Genomic DNA, 12,589 nt, shown 5'->3' with positions numbered 1-12,589 from the left:
AGCATGTTTCTGGCATTGAACGCCAGTTCTATGCTTGTTTCTGGTGTTCAGCACCAGCTCTATGCTCTGTTCTGGCGTTTAAACGCTAGTAAGCCCTTCCTCCAGGGTGTTCTATTTTTAATGCTGTTTTTCATTCTGTTTTTGAATTTTTTTGTAGTTTTTGTGACTCCACATGATCATCAACCTAGTAAATCATGAAATAACAAAGAGAAAATAAAATAAAATATATTAAATAACATTGGGTTGCCTCCCAACAAGCGCTTCTTTAATGTCAACAGCTTGACAGTGGGCTCTCACTGAGCCACACAGGTGATCAGGTCAATTTTATAGATTCCCAACACCAAACTTAGAGTTTGGATGTGGGGATTCAACACCAAACTTAGAGTTTGACTGAGGCCTCCCAACACCAAACTTAGAGTTTGACTGTGGGGGCTTTGATTGACTCTGCAGTGAGAGAAGCTTTTCATGCTTCCTCTCCATGGTTACAGAAGGAGATCCTTGAGTTTGAAACACAAGGTTGTCCTCATTCAGTTGAAGGACTAACTCTCCTCTGTCCACATCAATCACAGCTCTTGCTGTGGCTAGGAAGGGTCTTCCAAGGATGATGGATTCATCCTCTTCCTTCCCAGTGTCTAGGATTATGAAATCAGCAGGGATGTAAAGGTCTTCGACCTTTACTAACATGTCCTCTACTAGTCCATAAGTCTGTTTTCTTGAGTTGTCTGCCATCTCTAGTGAGATTCTGGCGGCTTGCACCTCAAAGATTCTCAATTTCTCCATTACAGAGAGGGGCATGAGGTTTATCCCTGACCCAAGGTCACATAGAGACTTCTCAAAGGTCATGGTGCCTATGGTACAAGGTATTAAGAACTTTCCAGGATCCTATTTCTTCTGAGGCAATCTCAGTTGATCCAGATCACTCAGTTCATTGGTGAGCAAGGGAGGTTCATCTTCCCAAGTCTCATTACCAAATAATTTGGCATTCAGCTTCATGATTGCACCAAGGTACTTGGCAACTTGCTCTTCAGTAACATCTTCATTTTCTTCAGAAGAAGAATACTCATCAGAGCTCATGAAGGGCATAAGGAGGTTCAATGGAATCTCTATGGTCTCTAGATGAGCCTCAGATTCCTTTGGTTCCTCAGAGGGAAACTCTTTGTTGATCACTGGACATCCCAGGAGGTCTTCCTCACTGGGATTCACGTCCTCTCCCTCCCTTACAGGTTCGGCCATGGTAATCAATTCAATGGCCTTGCACTCTCCTTTTGGATTCTCTTCTGTATTGCTTGGGAGAATACTAGGAGGGGTTTCAATGATCCTTTTACTCAGCTGGCCCACTTGTGCTTCCAGATTTCTAATGGAAGACCTTGTTTCATTCATGAAACTTAATGTAGCCTTAGATAGATCAGAGACTATATTTGCTAAGCTAGATGGCTTCTGCTCAGAATTCTCCGTCTGTTGCTGAGTGGATGATGGAAAAGGCTTGCTATTAAACCTGTTTCTTCCACCATTGTTAAAGCCTTGTTGAGGCTTTTGTTGATCCTTCCATGAGATATTTGGGTGATTTCTCCATGAGGGATTATAGGTGTTTCCATAGGGTTCACCCATGTAATTCACCTCTGCTATTGCAGGGTTCTCAGGATCATAAGCTTCTTCCTCAGAAGATGCCTCTTGAGTACTGTTGGATGCAGCTTGCATTCCATTCAGACTCTGAGAAATCATATTGACTTGCTGAGTTAATATTTTATTCTGAGCCAATATGACATTCAGAGTATCAATTTCAAGAACTCCCTTCTTCTGAGGCATCCCATTACTCACAGGATTCCTCTCAGAAGTGTACATGAACTGGTTATTAGCAACCATGTCAATGAGTTCTTGAGCTTCTGTAGGCATTTTCTTTAGGTGAATGGATCCACCTGCAGAATGGTTCAGTGACATCTTTGATAACTCAGACAGACCATCGTAGAATATATCCAGAATGGTCCATTCTGAAAGCATGTCAGAAGGACACTTTTTGGTCAGTTGTTTGTACCTCTCCCAAGCTTCATAGAGGGATTCTCCTTCTTTCTATCTGAAGGTTTGAACATCCATTCTAAGCTTACTAAGCTTTTGAGGAGGGAAGAATTTGGCTAAGAAAGCCTTGATTAGCTTATCCCAAGAGTTCAGGCTATCCTTAGGTTGAGAGTCCAACCATACTCTAGCTCTGTCTCTTACAGCAAACGGGAAAAGCATAAGCCTGTAGACCTCGGGATCAACCCCATTGGTCTTAATAGTATCACAGATCTGCAAGAATTCAGTTAAGAACTGAAAAGGATCTTCAGATGGAAGTCCATGAAATTTGCAGTTCTGTTGCATCAGAGAAACTATTTGAGGTTTAAGCTCAAAATTGTTTGCTCCAATGGCAGGGATGGAGATGCTTCTTCCATGTAAATTGGAATTAGGTGCAGTAAAGTCACCAAGCATCCTCCTTACATTATTATTATTTTCGGCTGCCATCTCCTCTTCCTGTTCGAAAATTCCTGTAAGGTTGTCTCTGGATTGTTGTATTTTAGCTTCTCTTAGTTTCCTTTTCAGAGTCCTTTCAGGTTCAGGATCTGCTTCAACAAAAATGTTCTTGTCCTTGCTCTTGCTCATATGAAAAGAAGAAAACAGAAAATAATAGGGATCCTCTTTGCCTCAGTAGAGAGAGGTTCCTTTGTGTGAGTAGAAAAAGAAAAGAATGTAATGTAAAGAAGAGAAGAGGAAAAACTCGAACACAGAGAGGGAGGTGGTGTTCAAATTTTTGGATGGGAGAGAAGTGTTAGTAGATGAATAAATAAATAGAAGGAAATGAGAGAGAGAATTTCGAAATTTAATTAAAATAAAAATTAAAATTGAAAGTTAGATTTCGAAAATTAAAGTTGAAATTAAATTAAAATTAAAATAATTAGTTAATTAAAAAGGAATTTTGAAAAAGGAGAGAGGGAATTTTCGAAAATAAGAGAGAGGGGATTAGTTAGGTAGTTTTGAAAAAAGATATGATTGAAACAAAAAGATAAGATTGATTGAAAAAGTTTTGAAATTTGTTTTTGAAAAAGATATGATTGAAATTTAAAAAGATATGATTAAAACAAAAAGATAAGATTTGAAAATCAATTTTAAAAAGATAAGAAGTTAGAAAAGATTTTGAAATTGAATTTGAAAAAGATATGATTGAAATTTTAGTTTGAAAAAGATTTGAAAAGAAAATTAAAAAGATTTGATTTTGAAAACTAAAGTTGATTACTTGACTAACAAGAAACTAAAAAGATATGATTCTAGAGTTTAAAGATTGAATCTTTCTTAATGAGCAAGTAACAAACTTTACATTTTTGAATCAATCACATTAATTGTTAGTAATATTTTCGAAAATTATGAGATAAAATTAAGAAAAAAATTTTTGAAAAATATTTTTAAAATTTTTGAAAATAAATAAGAAAAATGAAAAAGATTTGATTTTTGAAAAAGATTTTGAAAAAGATAGGATTTTTAAATTGAAAATTTGATTTGATTCATAAAAAACAATTAAATTTAAAAACTTTTTGACTAAATCAAATCATATTTTCGAAAATTTTGAGTAAAATAAGGAAAAGATTTTTTTTTATTTTTGAATTTTTAATGAAGAAAGAGAAAAACATGAAAAAGACTCATAACATAAAAATTATGAATGAAAACACACAATGCATGCAAGAACACTATGAATGTCAAGATGAACACCAAGAACACTTTGAAGATCAAGATGAACATCAAGACTTATTTTTGAAAATTTTTAATGAAAGAAGAACATGCAAGACACCAAACTTAGAAATTTTCAAACTTTAGAAACTAACAAATTAAAAATGCATATGAAAAACAAGAAAAGACACAAAATAAGAAAATATGAAGATCAAACAAGAAGACTGGCCAGGAACAACTTAAAGATCATGAAGAACATATGATGAATTTTCGAAAATTCTTGAGAAAAAGGAAACACATGCAAGACACCAAACTTAAAAATTGACTCTAGACTCAAACAAGAAACAACAAAAATATTTTTGATTTTATGATTTTGTAAATTTTTTTGGATTTTTCAAAAATTAATTTTGGGAAAACGAAAAAGAAATTTTTTTTTTTTGTATTTATTTTACTTTTTTCGAAAACATATAGGAAAAAGGAAGTAATGAATTCAAAGTCCTCAATCAAAATTCCATGAATCATACCAGGTTAGTCTAAAGCTTGATGGCCAGACAAGCTTCAGCATATTATTTTGAAACTCTAGAATTCATTCTTAAAAATTTAGAATAATTTTCGAAAACAAAAGGAAAAAAAAAATTTTTTTGAAAGATTTTTGAAAACAATTTTTTTTGAAAATAAAACGAAAAAGAAAATTACCTAATCTGAGCAACAAGATGAACCGTCAGTTGTCCAAATTTGGACAATCCCCGGGAACGGCGCCAAAAACTTGGTGTTCGAAATCGTGATCATTCCATTCCTTGGTAACGGCGCTAAAAAATAAACTTAATACGCACGTTCATGATCTTATATCTGTTTCACAACTTCGTACAAATAACCAGCAAGTGCACTGGGTCGTCCAAGTAATAAACCTTACGTGAGTAAAGGTCGATCCCACGGAGATTGTCGGTATGAAGCAAGCTATGGTCACCTTGTAGATCTCAGTCAGGCAGATTCAATTGTATTAAGAAATTAAAGTGGATGAAAATAAATAAAATATAAAATAGGATAGTGGTACTTATGTAATTCATTGGTGAGAATTTCAGATAAGTGTATAGAGATGCTTTCGTTCCTCTGATCTCTGCTTTCCTGCTGTCTTCATCCAATCATTCCTACTCCTTTCCATGGCAAGCTGTATGTTGGGCATCACCGTTGTTAATGGCTACTTCCTGTCCTTTCAGCGAAAATGGTCCAAGATGCTCTGTCACGGCACGGCTATTCATCTGTCGGTTCTCGATCATACTGGAATAGGATCCATTGATCCTTTTGCGTCTATCACTACGCCCAGCACTCGCGAGTTTTAAGCTCGTCATAGCCATCCCTTCCCAAATCCTACTCGGAATACCACAGACAAGGTTTAGACTTTTTGGATCTCAGGAATGGTCATCCATGGGTTCTAACTTATACCACAAAGACTCTAATATCTCGGACTCGGTCCCCTGTATTAGATATCTAAGAGATATCCATTCAATCTAAGGCAGAACGAAAGTGGTTGTCAGGCACGCGTTCATAAGTTGAGAATGATGATGATTGTCACGATCATCACATCCATCATTTTGAAGTGCGAATGAATATCTTAGAAGCGGAATAAGTTGAATTGAATAGAAAAACAGTAGTACTTTGCATTAATCTTTGAGGAACAGCAGAGCTCCACACCTTAATCTATGGTGTGTAGAAACTCTACCGTTGAAAATACATAAGTGATAAAGATTCAGGCATGGCCGAGAGGCCAGCCCCCCAAACGTGATATAAAGATGAAACTAAAGATGTAAATACAATAGTAAAAAGTCCTATTTATACTAGACTAGCTACTAGGGTTTACAGAAGTAAGTAATTGATGCAGAAATCCACTTCTGGAGCCCACTTGGTGTGTGCTTGGGCTGAGCATGAAGCTTTCACGTGGAGAGGTCAATTTTGGAGTTGAACGCCAGTTTGTAACGTGTTTCTGGCGTTGAACTCCACTTTGCAACTTGTTTCTGGCGCTGAACGCCAGACTGCAACATGGAACTGGCGTTGAACGCCAGTTTACGTCATCTAAACTCGGGCAAAGTATGGACTATTATATATTGCTGGAAATCCCTGGATATCTACTTTCCAACGCAATTGGAAGCGCGCCATTTGAAGTTCTGTAGCTCCAGAAAATCTACTTTGAGTGCAGAGAGGCTAGAATCCAACAGCATCCGCAGTTCTTCTTCAACCTCTGAATCTGATTTTCGCTCAGGTCCCTCAATTTCAGCCAGAAAATACCTGAAATCACAGAAAAACACACAAACACATAGTAAAGTCCAGAAATGTGATTTTTAATAAAAAACAATAAAAATATACTAAAAACTAACTAAATCATACTGAAAACCATGTAAAAATAATGCCAAAAAGCGTATAAATTATCCGCTCATCAGTGGATCACCATTGTCAATGGCTACCATCCGTCCTCTCAGTGAAAAGGGTCCAGGTGCGCTGTCACCACACGGCTAATCATCTGTCGGTTCCCACTGATGCTGGAATAGGATCCATTGATCCTTTTGCGTCTGTCACTACGCCTAGCCCTTGTGAGTTTGAAGCTCGTCACAGTCATTCAATCCCTGAATCCTACTCGGAATACCACAGACAAGGTTTAGACTTTCTGGATTCTCAAGAATACTGCCAATGGATTCTAGCTTATACCACGAAGATTCTGATTAAGGAATCCAAGAGATATTCATTCAATCGAAGGTAGAACGGAGGTGGTTGTTAGGCACGCGTTGATAGGTTGAGGATGATGATAAGTGTCACGGATCATCACATCCATCATATTGAAGTGCGAATGAACATCTTAGATAGAAATAAGCGTGTTTGAATAGAAAACAGAAATAGTTGCATTAATTCATCGAACCACAGCAGAGCTCCTCACCCCCAACAATGGAGTTTAGAGACTCATGCCGTCAAAGAGTACAAAATTCAGATCTAAAATGTTATGAGGTACAAAATAAATCTCTAAAAGTTGTTTAAATACTAAACTAGTAACCTAGGTTTACAGAAAACGAATAAACTAAGATAATTGGTGCAAAAATCCACTTCTGGGGCCCACTTGGTGTGTGCTGGGGCTGAGACTTAAGCTTCTCACGTGCCTGGGCTGTTTTGGGCGTTCAACGCCAGGTTGTAACCTGTTTCTGGCGTTGAACTCCAACTTGTAACTTGTTTCTGGCGCTGGACGCCAGACTGCAACATGGAACTGGCGTTGAACGCCATTTTACATCATCTATCCTTGAGTAAAGTATAGACTATTATATATTGCTGGAAAGCCCTGGATGTCTACTTTACAACGCAATTAGAAGCGCGCCAATTGGACTCATGTAGCTCCAGAAAATCTATTCCGAGTGCTGAGAGGTCAGAATCCACAGCATCAGCAGTCCTTTTTAGCCTGAGTCAGATTTTTGCTCAGCTCCCTCAATTTCAGCCAGAAAATACCTGAAATTATAGAAAAACACACAAACTCATAGTAAAGTCCAGAAATATAAATTTTGCCTAAAAACTAATGAAAATATACTAAAAACTAACCAAATCATGCTAAAAACTATATGACATTAACCCCAAAAAGCGTATAAAATATCCGCTCATCACAACACCAAACTTAAACTGTTGCTTGTCCCCAAGCAACTAGACAAATAAAATAGAATACAAATAAGTCACGCAGCAATAATATCTCAGAGTTCTTGAGTGAAGCTCATATTCTAATTAGATTTGCGGGACTAGTAGCTTTTTGCTTCCGAACAGTTTTGGCATCTCACTTTATCCATTAAAGCTCAGAATGATTGGCATCTATAGGAACTTAGAATTCAGAAATGTTATTGATTCTCCTAGTTCAGTATGTTGATTCTTGAACACAGCTACTTTATGAGTCTTGGCCGTGGCCCTAAGCACTTTGTTTTCCAGTATTACCACCGGATACATAAATGCTACAGACACATAATTGGGTGAACCTTTTCGGATTGTGACTCAGCTTTGCTAAAGTCCCCAATTAGAGGTGTCCAGGGTTCTTAAGCTCACTCTTCTTTTTGCTTTGGACCTTGACTTTAACCGCTCAGTCTCAAGTTTTCACTTGACACCTTCACGCCACAAGCACATGGTTAGGGACAGCTTGGTTTAGCCGCTTAGACCAGGATTTGATTCCCTTAGGCCCTCCTATCCACTGATGCTCAAAGCCTTGGATCCTTTTTATTACCATTGCCTTTTGGTTTTAAGGGCTATTGGCTTTTTCTGCTTGCTTTTTCTCTCTTTTTTTTTTCTGCAAGCTTTGTATTCACTGCTTTTTCTTGCTTCAAGAATCATTTTTATGATTTTTCAGATTATCAATAACATGTCTCATGTTCATCATTCTTTCAAGAGCCAACATATCTAACATTCAAGAACATCAAATTCCAAAGACATATGCTCTGTTTAGGCATTCATTCAGAAGGCAGAAAGCATTGCCACCACATGTAAATAATTAGAATTTCTTTTATTAAAATTTCGAAAAATATTGCCTCCTTATTCTAAAAAAAATCTTCTATTTTATTCATGTTTAATGATGATGAGAAAAATAAATTATAGCTTAATTGGAGATAAAATAACTACTAATTACTACTATAACTTCTAAGGTAAAACTCAAATAAGAACAATTATCACAGAGTTAAGGCTAAGATTAGAACTCAACAACCTTGAGTTTGGGATGTGGATGTTCCTCTAGTCTGTGGGGTGCTTGGTCCTTCAAGAGATAACTTCTGACGCTTCAGTTCCTTTAAGTCACGCCCTTGCTCTTCTTGTTCCCTGAGCAGTTTGCAGAGCATATTGTTTTGATTTTGCTGTTCTTCCTTTATTTGGTCCATAGATTCTTGCAACTTGGTAACAGATGCTTCAAGCTGTTCCCAATATTAAAATTGAGGGACTTCCGGGAGAAGTTCTTGCGCCCTCCTCTTGATGGGGTTATCCTGCACTTGTTGTTTTTCCATTGTGGTTTTAGTGATTGGTTGCTCCACTGAGATGTACTCCGTTATTCCCATCCTTACTCCAGCATCTTTGTAGAGCATAGAGATTAGGCTTGGATAAGCCAACCTGGCATCTTTGGAGTTCCTGTTTGCAAGTATGTAAAATTCAGATGGAATCAGTTGATGAACTTCCACTTCTTTTCCCAACATAATGCAATGGATCATCACTGCTCTTTTAACGGTGACTTCAGAATGGTTGCTAGTGGGCAATATAGAACGCCCAATGAAGTCCAGCCATCCTCTGGCGACTGGTTTGAGATCTTCTCTCTTGAGTTGATTTGGGACACCCTTGCTGCTGGTGGTCCACCTGGCTCTAGGGATGCATATATCCTCTAGAATCTTATCCAAGCCCTTGTTTGTTCTCATCATTCTCCTATTGAAGGAGTCTGGGTCATCTTTCAGCTGAGGTAGCTTAAAGATCTCCCTGATTTTGTCAGGGTGGATGTGAACAATCTTCCCTCTGACCATAGTCCGATAGTCATAGAGGGCAGTTTGGTATCCGAAATTGCTACTCAGGTTGTGAATTGTTGTTCGAAATTGGTTCCCCGGCAATGGCACCAAAAACAGATGCACAGAACTATGGTCTAAACATATCTTCACAACTTCGCATAACTAACCAGCAAGTGCACTGGGTCGTCCAAGTAATACCTTACGTGAGTAAAGGTCGAATCCCACGGAGATTGTTGGTAAGAAGCAAGCTATGGTCACCTTGTAAATCTCAGTCAGGCGGATATCAAATGGTTATAGAGTTTTCGAAAATAATATAATAAAATAGGGATAGAAATACTTATGTAATTCATTGGTGAGAGTTTCAGATAAGCGAATAGAGATGCTTTTGTTCCTCTGAACCTCTGCTTTCCTGCTATCTTCATCCAATCAGTCTTACTCCTTTCCATGGCTGGCTTTATGTGATACATCACCACTGTCAATGGCTACTTTCGGTCATCTCTTGGGAAAATGATCCGATGCCCTGTCACGGCACGGCTAATCGTCTGGAGGCATCACCCTTGTCAATGGCTTCATCTTATCCTCTCAGTGAAAATGGTCAACGCACCCTGTCACGGCACGGCTATTCATCTGTCGGTTCTCGATCATGCTAGAATAGGATTTACTATCCTTTTGCGTCTGTCACTAACGCCCTGCAATCGCGAGTTTGGAGCTCGTCACAGTCATTCATTCATTGAATCCTACTCGGAATACCACAGACAAGGTTTAGACTTTCCGGATTCTCTTGAATGCCGCCATCATTCTAGCTTATGCCACGAAGATTCTGATTAAGAGATCTAAGAGATACTCATTCAATTCTAATGTAGAACGGAAGTGGTTGTCAGGCACGCGTTCGTAGGGAATGATGATGATTGTCACGTTCATCACATTCAGATTGAAGTACGAATGAATATCTTAGAAGCGAAACAAGATGAATTGAATAGAAAACAGTAGTACTTTGCATTAATCTTTGAGGAACAGCAGAGCTCCACACCTTAATCTATGGAGTGTAGAAACTCTACCGTTGAAAATACATAAGTGAGAGTCCAGGCATGGCCGAGAGGCCAGCCCTCAAACGTGACCTAAGATAGTATACAACTGATCAAAGATCAAAAGTTGATCAAAAGATACCTAATACAATAGTAAAAGGTCCTATTTATAATAAACTAGCTACTAGGGTTTACAGAAGTAAGTAATTGATGCATAAATTCACTTCCGGGGCCCACTTGGTGTGTGCTTGGGCTGAGCTTGAGTGTTGCACGTGTAGAGGTCCTTTTTGGAGTTGAACGCCAGTTTTTGTGCCAGTTTGGGCGTTCAACTCTGGTTTTGGATCCTTTTCTGGCGCTGGACGCCAGATTTGGGCAGAGAGCTGGCGTTGAACGCCAGTTTGCATCGTCTAAAAGTGGCCAAAGTATGAACTATTATACATTGCTGGAAAGCCCTGGATGTCTACTTTCCAACGAAATTAAAAGCGCGCCATTTGGAGTTCTGTAGCTCCAGCAAATCCACTTTGAGTGCAGGGAGGTCAGAATCCAACAGCATTAGCAGTCCTTCTTCAACCTCTGAATCTGATTTTTGCTCAAGTTCCTCAATTTCAGCCAGAAAATACCTGAAATCACAGAAAAACACACAAACTCATAGTAAAGTCCAGAAATGTGAATTTAACATAAAAACTAATGAAAACATCCCTAAAAGTAACTAGATCCTACTAAAAACATACTAAAAACAATGCCAAAAAGCGTATAAATTATCCGCTCATCACAACACCAAACTTAAATTGTTGCTTGTCCCCAAGCAACTGAAAATCAAATAGGATAAAAAGAAGAGAATATACTATAAATTCCAAACTATCAATGAAACATAGCTTCAATCATATGAGCGGGACTTATAGCTTTTTGCCTCTTGAATAGTTTTGGCATCTCACTTTATCCATTGAGGTTCAGAATGATTGGCATCTATAGGAACTCAGAGTTCAGATAGTGTTATTGATTCTCCTAGTTCAGTATGATGATTCTTGAACACAGCTATTTTATGAGTCTTGGCCGTGGCCCTAAGCACTTTGTTTTCTAGTATTACCACCGGATACATAAATGCCACAGACACATAATTGGGTGAACCTTTTCAGATTGTGACTCAGCTTTGCTAAAGTCCCCAATTAGAGGTGTCCAGGGTTCTTAAGCACACTCTTTTTTTTGCTTTGGACCTTGACTTTAACCGCTCAGTCTCAAGTTTTCACTTGACACCTACACGCCACAAGCACATGGTTAGGGACAGCTTGGTTTAGCCGCTTAGGCCAGGATTTTATTCCTTTAGGCCCTCCTATCCACTGATGCTCAAAGCCTTGGGATCCTTTTTATTTCCCTTGCCTTTTGGTTTTAAGGGTTGTTGGCTTTTTGCTCTTGCCTCTTGGTTTTAAGAGCTTTTGGCTTTTTCTGCTTGCTTTTTCTTTTTCTTTCTATTTTTTTCGCCTATTTTTTTTTCTACAAGCTTTGTTCTTTGCTGCTTTTTCTTGCTTCAAGAATCATTTTTATGTTTTTTTAGATTATCAAATAACATGTCTCCTAGTCATCATTCTTTCAAGAGCCAACATATTTAACATTCTTAAACAACACTTCAAAAGACATATGCACTGTTCAAGCATACATTCAGAAAACAAGAAGCATTGTCACCACATCAATATAATTAAACTAAGTTCAAGGATAAATTCGAAACTCATGTACTTCTTGTTCTTTTGAATTAAAACATTTTTTCATTTAAGAGAGGTGATGGATTCATAGGACATTCATAACTTTAAGACATAGTTACTAACTACTAATGATCATGTAATGAAGACACAAACATAGATAAGCACATCACATAGAAAACGAAAAACAGAAGAAATAAGAACAAGGAATGAATCCACCTTAGTGATGGTGGTGTTTCCTTCTTGAGGAACCAATGATGTCCTTGAGCTCTTCTATGTCTCTTCCTTGTCTTTGTTGCTCCTCCCTCATTGCTTTTTGATCTTCTCTTATTTCATGAAGGATGATGGAGTGCTCTTGATGTTCCACCCTTAGTTGTCCCATGTTGGGACTTAATTCTCCTAGGGAGGTGTTGATTTGCTCCCAATAGTTTTGTGGAGGAAAATGCATTTGAGGCATCTCCGGGATCTCATGGTGATGAGCTTCATACGCCTCTTGAGCTCCATGAATGGGCTCTCTTGCTTGCTCCATCTTTTTCTTAGTGATGAGCTTGTGAGATGAATCTTTCCATCTCCATGGCTCAGAGGTGGAAGCAATTGTCTTCCCTTTCCTCTTTCTTGAGGTTTCTCTGGCCTTAGGTGCCATTAATGGTAATGGAAACACAAAAAGCTTATGCTTTTACCACACCAA

The sequence above is a fragment of the Arachis ipaensis genome, chromosome B9 (genome assembly GCF_059453495.1).
Source record: "Arachis ipaensis isolate K30076 ecotype BB chromosome B9, ASM5945349v1, whole genome shotgun sequence".
Lineage (NCBI taxonomy): Eukaryota > Viridiplantae > Streptophyta > Magnoliopsida > Fabales > Fabaceae > Arachis > Arachis ipaensis.
The sequence above is the reverse complement of the archived record's forward strand: the minus strand, read 5'-3'. Positions refer to the sequence as shown.